At 36.3% G+C, this 7,323-nt stretch overlaps 1 protein-coding gene across 36 annotated transcripts in view; it reads left to right on the plus strand.

The window, feature by feature from the left end:
• Positions 1-7,323, plus strand: part of TMCC1 (transmembrane and coiled-coil domain family 1) — a 254,921-nt gene that overhangs the window by 118,298 nt on the left and 129,300 nt on the right. The gene's annotated exons all lie outside the window — the stretch shown is intronic.

Here is a 7,323-nt window from a genome sequence, read left to right on the forward strand (position 1 = left end):
ACATGGTGAAACCTTGTCTCTACTAAAAATACAAAAATTAACTGGGCACGGCGGTATGTGCCTGTGGTCTCAGCTACTTGGGAGTCTGAGGTAGGAGGATCACTTGAACCCAGGAGGTAGAGGTTGCAGTGAGCCGACATTGTGCACTGCTCTCCAGCCTGGGTGACAGAGCTAGACTCTGTTTTTTTAAAAAAAATATATCAGCAAATGCTGATTCTTGAGTTAGGTGGGATCAGCTTTTTTTTTAATCATTAAAAGAAACTGAATTTCAGAGAAGTTAAGTCATTTGCACGAGATCAACAGGAAGTAGAGTCAAATGTAGATCTACAAGAAAACCCATTCTGTTTTCCCACACCAACTGCCTCCCTAAATTTCTGGCATGTTAATCATTCTCACTATCGTGGTCTCCGATGTTTTTCTGCGTTTATCTAAGATAGAAAACAATAAATATGAGTACCGCGAGCTAACTGATTGTGCCACTGGAGCTCTAGAAAACAATAAATAAACTTGGGTAACTTGGGTAACTTCCTTAGAGCAGCCCTTTCCTAGAGAGCTAAAGTATGTATTGAATAGAGTTTGAACTTAACAGTCAAACTTGATAAAATATTTCCCATAATTAAATTTGCTTTCTTTGGGCAGAGATATATTGATTTGAATAAGATTATTGATTTAATAAAGCCATATTAAATATGTAGTAATTAGATGTAAGTTGAAACTTATCTGCATGCAGTTGTGAAACTTAAAATTACACCACCTTTTAAAGAAGTTCTATTAAGGAGAAAAATTTACTCTTGAGTTTCTATAATAATGTTTAAGGATGAAATACAATGAGTTAGACTTTCAGAAAGTCCTTCTTAAATTACTCTGACCTTCACTCTGATCAGAGGAAACTATTGTCCAAAATCTTTTATGGGTAGTAGAAAATCAGTTTTTTCTGAAGTGTGATAAAGGGTAGGGGAGCTTTGAGAAAACTTGTAAAGATTATTTCAGTAAAATATTATACCCTTTTATTTTACTTTTGAATGGTAATTGTCATCACAGTTCAAAATTTTAAATTACATAACTGAAATCTCAGCTTCTGGCTGTGTCATTTCATGTAGTTCACACTGCTATCTCTGTAGATAACCAGTTTCTTATTTATCCAACTGTTTATGCATATGTAAGCAAATATGAACATCTATTTTCTGACTTTTCTAACATGAAAGATAAATGCCATACCGATTATTCTAAGATAATAAGTCAGAACTTTAATTTTCCAGATGTGGATCTGAATAGCTCAGTTTGGAGTTCACATTTATTTTCACATTTTCATGCGAGACTTACTTGAGGGTAGAGGTAGCCTCACAGCACCTACTTTTTATATTAAAGTTCATTGAAATAACAGTAAATCAGTGATGATTCTTTTTCAATCATACCATATTTTCTTCCTGTTCTATTTGAGAGCTTTCTTTTGCTGTCTTTACATTTTTCATATGGTGAAAAAACATAGAAAGTAAAAATCCTAGGCCAGGCGCGGTGGCTCATGCCTATAATCCCAGCACTTTGGGAGGCCAAGGCGGGTGGATCACGAGGTCAAGAGATCGAGACCATCTGGTCAACATGGTGAAACCCCATCTTTACTAAAAATACAAAAATTAGCTGGGCATGGTGGTGCGCGCCTGTAGTCCCAGCTACTCAGGAGGCTGAGGCAGGAGAATTGCCTGAACCCAGGAGGTGGAGGTTTCGGTGAGCCGAGATTGTGCCATTGCACTCCAGCCTGGGTAACAACAGCAAAACTACGTCTCAAAAAAAAAAAAAAAATTCTACCAGTATGTGTCAGTTTGACCTGTGAAGAGATTAGTAGCTGAGAAATAGGTTTGTGGCATCTTTTCCCAGTTCTGTTGATTTGTTGAAATTATTTAATCCAGACTTATAAAACAGTTGGAAATATTTTAGTCTAAAAATGCTGTCCTTGTTGTTTCCATATCTCATACTGTCCTGTCACTTGGTATCAGTTTGTTAGTGTCCTATCACTTGGTATCAGTTTGTTATCAGTAAAAGAAATTTAAGAAGTAGAGAAATGTTAGTTAGAATTTGAATTTTTAATAAAACCTGTTGCTTTTTTTCAGAAGTAGTTTCCTTTGAATTTCTACCTGATTTCTTTTGGATTTATGGTCTATGATATATGACTGACTTAATCTTTCTGTGAATATCTTTTTAAAAGTATATAGGGATCTCTTTCTTCCATCTTGAGTAGGTTAATTAGGGTTGTTTAAAAGTATTTTGATGACTAAAATGGTAAATTTTATGTATATTTCACCACATTTTTTAAAAGGTATGTTGAACCCTCTTAACTATAAGCACTAGGTGGGTACAGTGAAGTAGTATAGTATTATATGTAATAACAGCCCTGAATGCATAGGTAGAGTCAGTACTGGGTGCATGTTTTCAAATAATGGAAGGAGTTACTTCTGTTTCTTATGCTTTTTATTTAATACATTTTCTCTAAGTACTCTAGACATTGACAAACTTCATAATTGGAAATGTAATGTTTTTCATTAATACTCTACTAATGGTTAAACGTAATATTTCCTTGTTAATCATTAACCCACTTTTAGGAGGCTTAAATCAGGTAGCATTCTAATTGCTACTATGATATGTCTATCTGCTTTCTAGAACTTGAATACTCAAGTGTCCAGCATTATTGGAGATCAGTCATTTTGGTATTTTGCAAAACCAGAATAGGAAGATTGATGTTGTTCTTCTGTTACATGAAATGACACCCCGGTAGGATTAATTTTGTGTATTGTTGATGTAGTGGGAATGGATAAGGAACAGAGAATGACTTCCCTATTTAAATATGTTTGGAAATAATAGGCTAAAAATAGAGAAACTAATTTAGAAATGTGTGTAATTCTGAAATGCTTTCATGATAGTGATATCAGTTTAAATTTTAAAAACAGTAATAAATTATTGACCATGTAGATCTGAGAGAGCAAAATATGCTCCCCAGAGAAGATAGTTAAATCTCCTTGGAGATTGCAAAGTTTTCTGTGTTCTAACTACATGTTTCCTTGACCTTAAGATTTAGGAAATTGTATCTCTATGGATTTATGTCATTTAGACTCCTGCATAAACATCAGTACTTAGAAACATCCTAATGAAATTTCCCATCTCTATTCAGTGAGCACGTACATTTAGGTATTTAGATATATAGAGGCTAATAAGGATCTGATTACCTTTTTGAATCTAGCTGAAGAGGGAAAAAGGAATTATATGTCATTCATCTGAAGACAGTAGTGACACAATATTTGAGGTGTCCCTGGGTCTGACATACCTAACCCAACTGTTGTGTTAACAATAAAAGCACATTTGTGTTTGCCTTGCAGAGTTTTGAATGTATATTTTGTGACTTCAAGAATCACCTTGCCTGTTATTCAAATTAAGGCTAATGGCTAGCTTTTCTTGAGGGATGCAGTCTGTGTGAAAGTCCCCATTCTGGTTTCTAAATTTGCTGAGTGTTTAAGCAATATTTCATCTTTTGCCATTAAAGTTGTCAGAAATAGTGCTTTTTGCTAATAAATGGAAGATTCTATTAACTTCCAAATATTTTCTGTCTTTCTCTCCAAATAAAACAAAAAATAGCATACCACAGTTCATATGGTAATCAAATGGTACTCAGCAACTACCTGAAAAGTCATAGAAAAGATCATGGCACACATTCCCAGGATATGCCCCTCTCTTTTTCCTCCAACCTCTTTTACTCTAGTAAAAGTAGTTCCCTATAAGAGTCAAAAAGGGGCCAGGCACAGTGGCTCACGCCTGTAATCCCAGCACTTTGGGAGGCCAAGGTGGGCGGATCACAAGGTCAGGAGTTCGAGACCAGCCTGACGAACTGGGTGAGACCCCCATCTCAACTAAAAATATAAAAATTAGCCAGGCGTGCTGGCATGTGCCTTTAATCCCAGCTACTCAGGAGGCTGAGCCAGGGGAATCACTTGAAACTGGGAGGTGGAGGTTGTAGTGAGTCGAGATTTTTGCCATTGTACTCCAGCCTGGGCAACAAATAATAAAAATAAAAAGAGTCAAAAGAGGAATAAACAGTGAGAAAGATTGTTATATCTGTTAGTACCATTCTAATTCTATAGCTTTGAATATTGTAAAGTATATATTAGTATCATTTTGGTTCTCTTGTTGGTCATTTCACCCATGCTAGTCTCCCAGATATGCTTTTGCCAAGATGTTCACTCTTTCCCTATTGCTAAATCCAGCTTTCAATTCTTAATTCTCATCTTAGTTTTCAGCAACATTTTACTTGTTGATCTTTCCCTCCTCAGTGAAACATTTGATTCACTTGCCTTCCAGGATACTATACCTCTGGTTTTTCCTACACCTTACAAGTCACTCAATCTCAGTCTCCTTTCCTGGTTTCTCATTATCATCTGGCTTTTGAATTTATATTGCTGTGGCCTAGGCTCAGTTCAGTGTACTGCTTTCTTGGTGATTTTATCCAGTCTTATGGTGTTAAATACCACCTATATGTTGAAAATTCTCGAGTGTATATTTCCCATCTTGATCTTTCCTTTGTACTCTGGACCTGCAGAACTTAGTTGCCTATTTGACATCTCCATTAGCATGTCTGACAGACATTTCAAACTCAAAGTGTCCAAAACGAAGTTTCTGGTGTCATTTCCCTCCCTGGTTCTCTTGGTCTTCCCCATCTCAGTTAATGGCACTTTGATCCTTCAACTCTGAGTGAGATCTTTGTTATCTATCATGCCTCTTTCTTATTCCCAGTTTATAAGCAAATCCTCTTGGCTCCACTTTTTAAATATACCTAAAATTTGGGTATTTCTTAAAGACCCATCTCTGTTACCATCTTTTTTCTTCTGTTTTGTTGTTGTTGTTATTTTGAGATGGAGTCTCACTCTGTAGCCCAGGCTGGAGTGTAGTGGCACGATCTCGGCTCATTGCAACCTCTGCCTCTCAGGTCCCGGTTCAAGCGATTCTCCTGCCTCAGCCTCCCAGGTAGCTGGGATTACAGGCATGTGCCACCATGCCCAGCTAATTTTTGTATTTTTTTTAGGAGAGACAGGTTTTTACCATGTTGACCAGGCTGGTCTTGAACTCCTGACCTCGTGATCTGCCCTCATTGGCCTCCCAAACTGCTGGGATTACAGGCGTGAGGCACCTTCTTCTGTTTTATTGTATTAACCTCTGGCTAGTCTCCCAGCATCTGTTCTTGCTTCACTAGGGTTTATCCTTAACACACTTTGTTAGCCAAAGTGATACTAATAAAACTTAAGCCAAATGAAGTTCTTCCTATGATCAAAATCCTCCAGTATCTTCCTTTCTCACTCACTTTTACATGGTATTTATATTCTGTCTCTCTGTTAACTCTTTGATATCATATTCTATTTTCTCTTTACTCCTTTTATTCTAGCCACACTGGCCTTGTTGCTGTTCTTTGCTAGATTCCTTAAGTAGCTTAAATTCTAGCTGGGAAGACAAAGCATGAAGGAAGATAAAACTAAGTTCTATTTAATTGTGTCTAAATGTAGGCTCTATACAACTGTTGAGAAAGCTCAAAAAGGGGGAAGGTAACCTAATAAACCTTGAAGGAGATGAGATTTGAAAGGTAGATAGGCAGAGAGCCAGTGCTAGAAGAGGGTAAAAAAGAAGTAAAACTTTAGTTGTCCAAGTACTATTTGCTTTATTCTCTGCAGTATCCCTAGAACCGCCTCCACAGTTTATGTATTGAATAAATGAATTAATGTGGTAATGAAAGCATAGTACCTATGTGTTCAGTGAAAACAACTTGACTAACAGAGTTTGTGTCGGCAAAGAAAATGAATGAAGATGTGTGATGGAGCCAAATCTGGAGAGTCTGGATGTTGGGAGAAAGATTTTAGACTGGTTTAGATAAGTGTTAGAAAACCAGCCCATGTTCTTTAATAGAAGAAAACCCATGGTGTAAATAGTGTGGTGAGAGGTTTTCTCTAAGATTACAGAGCCATCCAATAGAACTTGCTGTGAGGATGAAACTGTATTTGTGATGGCCAGTGTCATAGTCACTAGTCTCATGTGACTTGAAATGCAGCTTATGTGATGGAGGAAGTAAATTTCTAATTTGGCTTAATTTTAATTTAACTAGCCACCTGTAGTTAGTGGCTATCGTACTGGACAGTGCAAGAGAATATTAATGTTATGAAAAATGAAGGGATTAGGTTTGAGAGAACAAGTAGTAGGCTTTTAGAGTAAGCTATCCATGAATGATGAAATTTAAAAGGGGAAGATACTAGTTATTTAGAAGGAAGGATCAATATAATTTAATGAAAATAAGGGGTAGGAAGGAAATAAAAGAACTCTCAGGGTTTTCATTTTAAGCCAAGACTCTAGATATTGAGGAATCTAAGGAAGTAGGAGATTCAGGGCAAGCTGAGGGGTGATTTGTTGGATTGGGTGTAAATTCAAGTTTGGGTATATTATGTATTTGATGAAGGTAGAATGGTTAAGTAGAGAGATTTTGTATTTGGAAATAGAGAGTTTAGAGTTAGGTAATGAGGATATTAGCTCAGAGGTAAAAGTTAAAATAAAGAATAGAAGGACTTTGAGCAAATAATAGAGGTGTGGAGGTTGTGCTTAGTTTCAAATGCCAAAGAGAAATTCAAAATGAAGACTGAATTTAGTTATAAAACTATAGGTTCAATAGGGGAAGAGACCCTAGAGATTGTCATCTAATTTGTAAGACTGATGATTTTACAAATGAGGAAAGTGATGTGCAAACATGTAAAATGATAATGCTTAAATATACATATCTTACAATTATCAAATTGAAAGCTTGAACCTAAATTCCCTGCTGACCCCTTCAGTTTACCGCTTTTCTCATTATGTTGGTTAAATAGTAAAATTTGAGAAATATAATTTTAGTTTAGTAGGATGGACATTAGGTGACAGGGTGATAAGGTAAAAAGGTGGGGAAATGGAGTTAGTATGGGCAGCTTCTTTGCGAAGTTTAACAGTGAAAAAAGAGGATCAGAAAGGGTTGTAATGGGAAGAGGCAGTAAAGTCAAATAGAAGTTTTTTCAGTATCAGAAATATGATTCAACAAACTCTTCTGGCATGGCAGAAAAGGATTGAAATGACAAAGTGGTATTATCTGTCTTTTATACTGCTGCCTAGGAAGATGAAGTAATTGATAACTTAAGATTGCAGAATATAGCAGTAGTGAAGCCAGAAATAGTCTTTAGATGTGTTGAAACTATTCAATGATCAAACCTCCTGATTGTGTATATACTGAGAACAAGTAACACTTTACTGCATATTGCTCCATTTTCATTTAAG

The sequence above is a fragment of the Callithrix jacchus genome, chromosome 15, assembly GCF_049354715.1.
Source record: "Callithrix jacchus isolate 240 chromosome 15, calJac240_pri, whole genome shotgun sequence".
In the NCBI taxonomy this organism is placed as follows: Eukaryota; Metazoa; Chordata; class Mammalia; order Primates; family Cebidae; genus Callithrix; species Callithrix jacchus.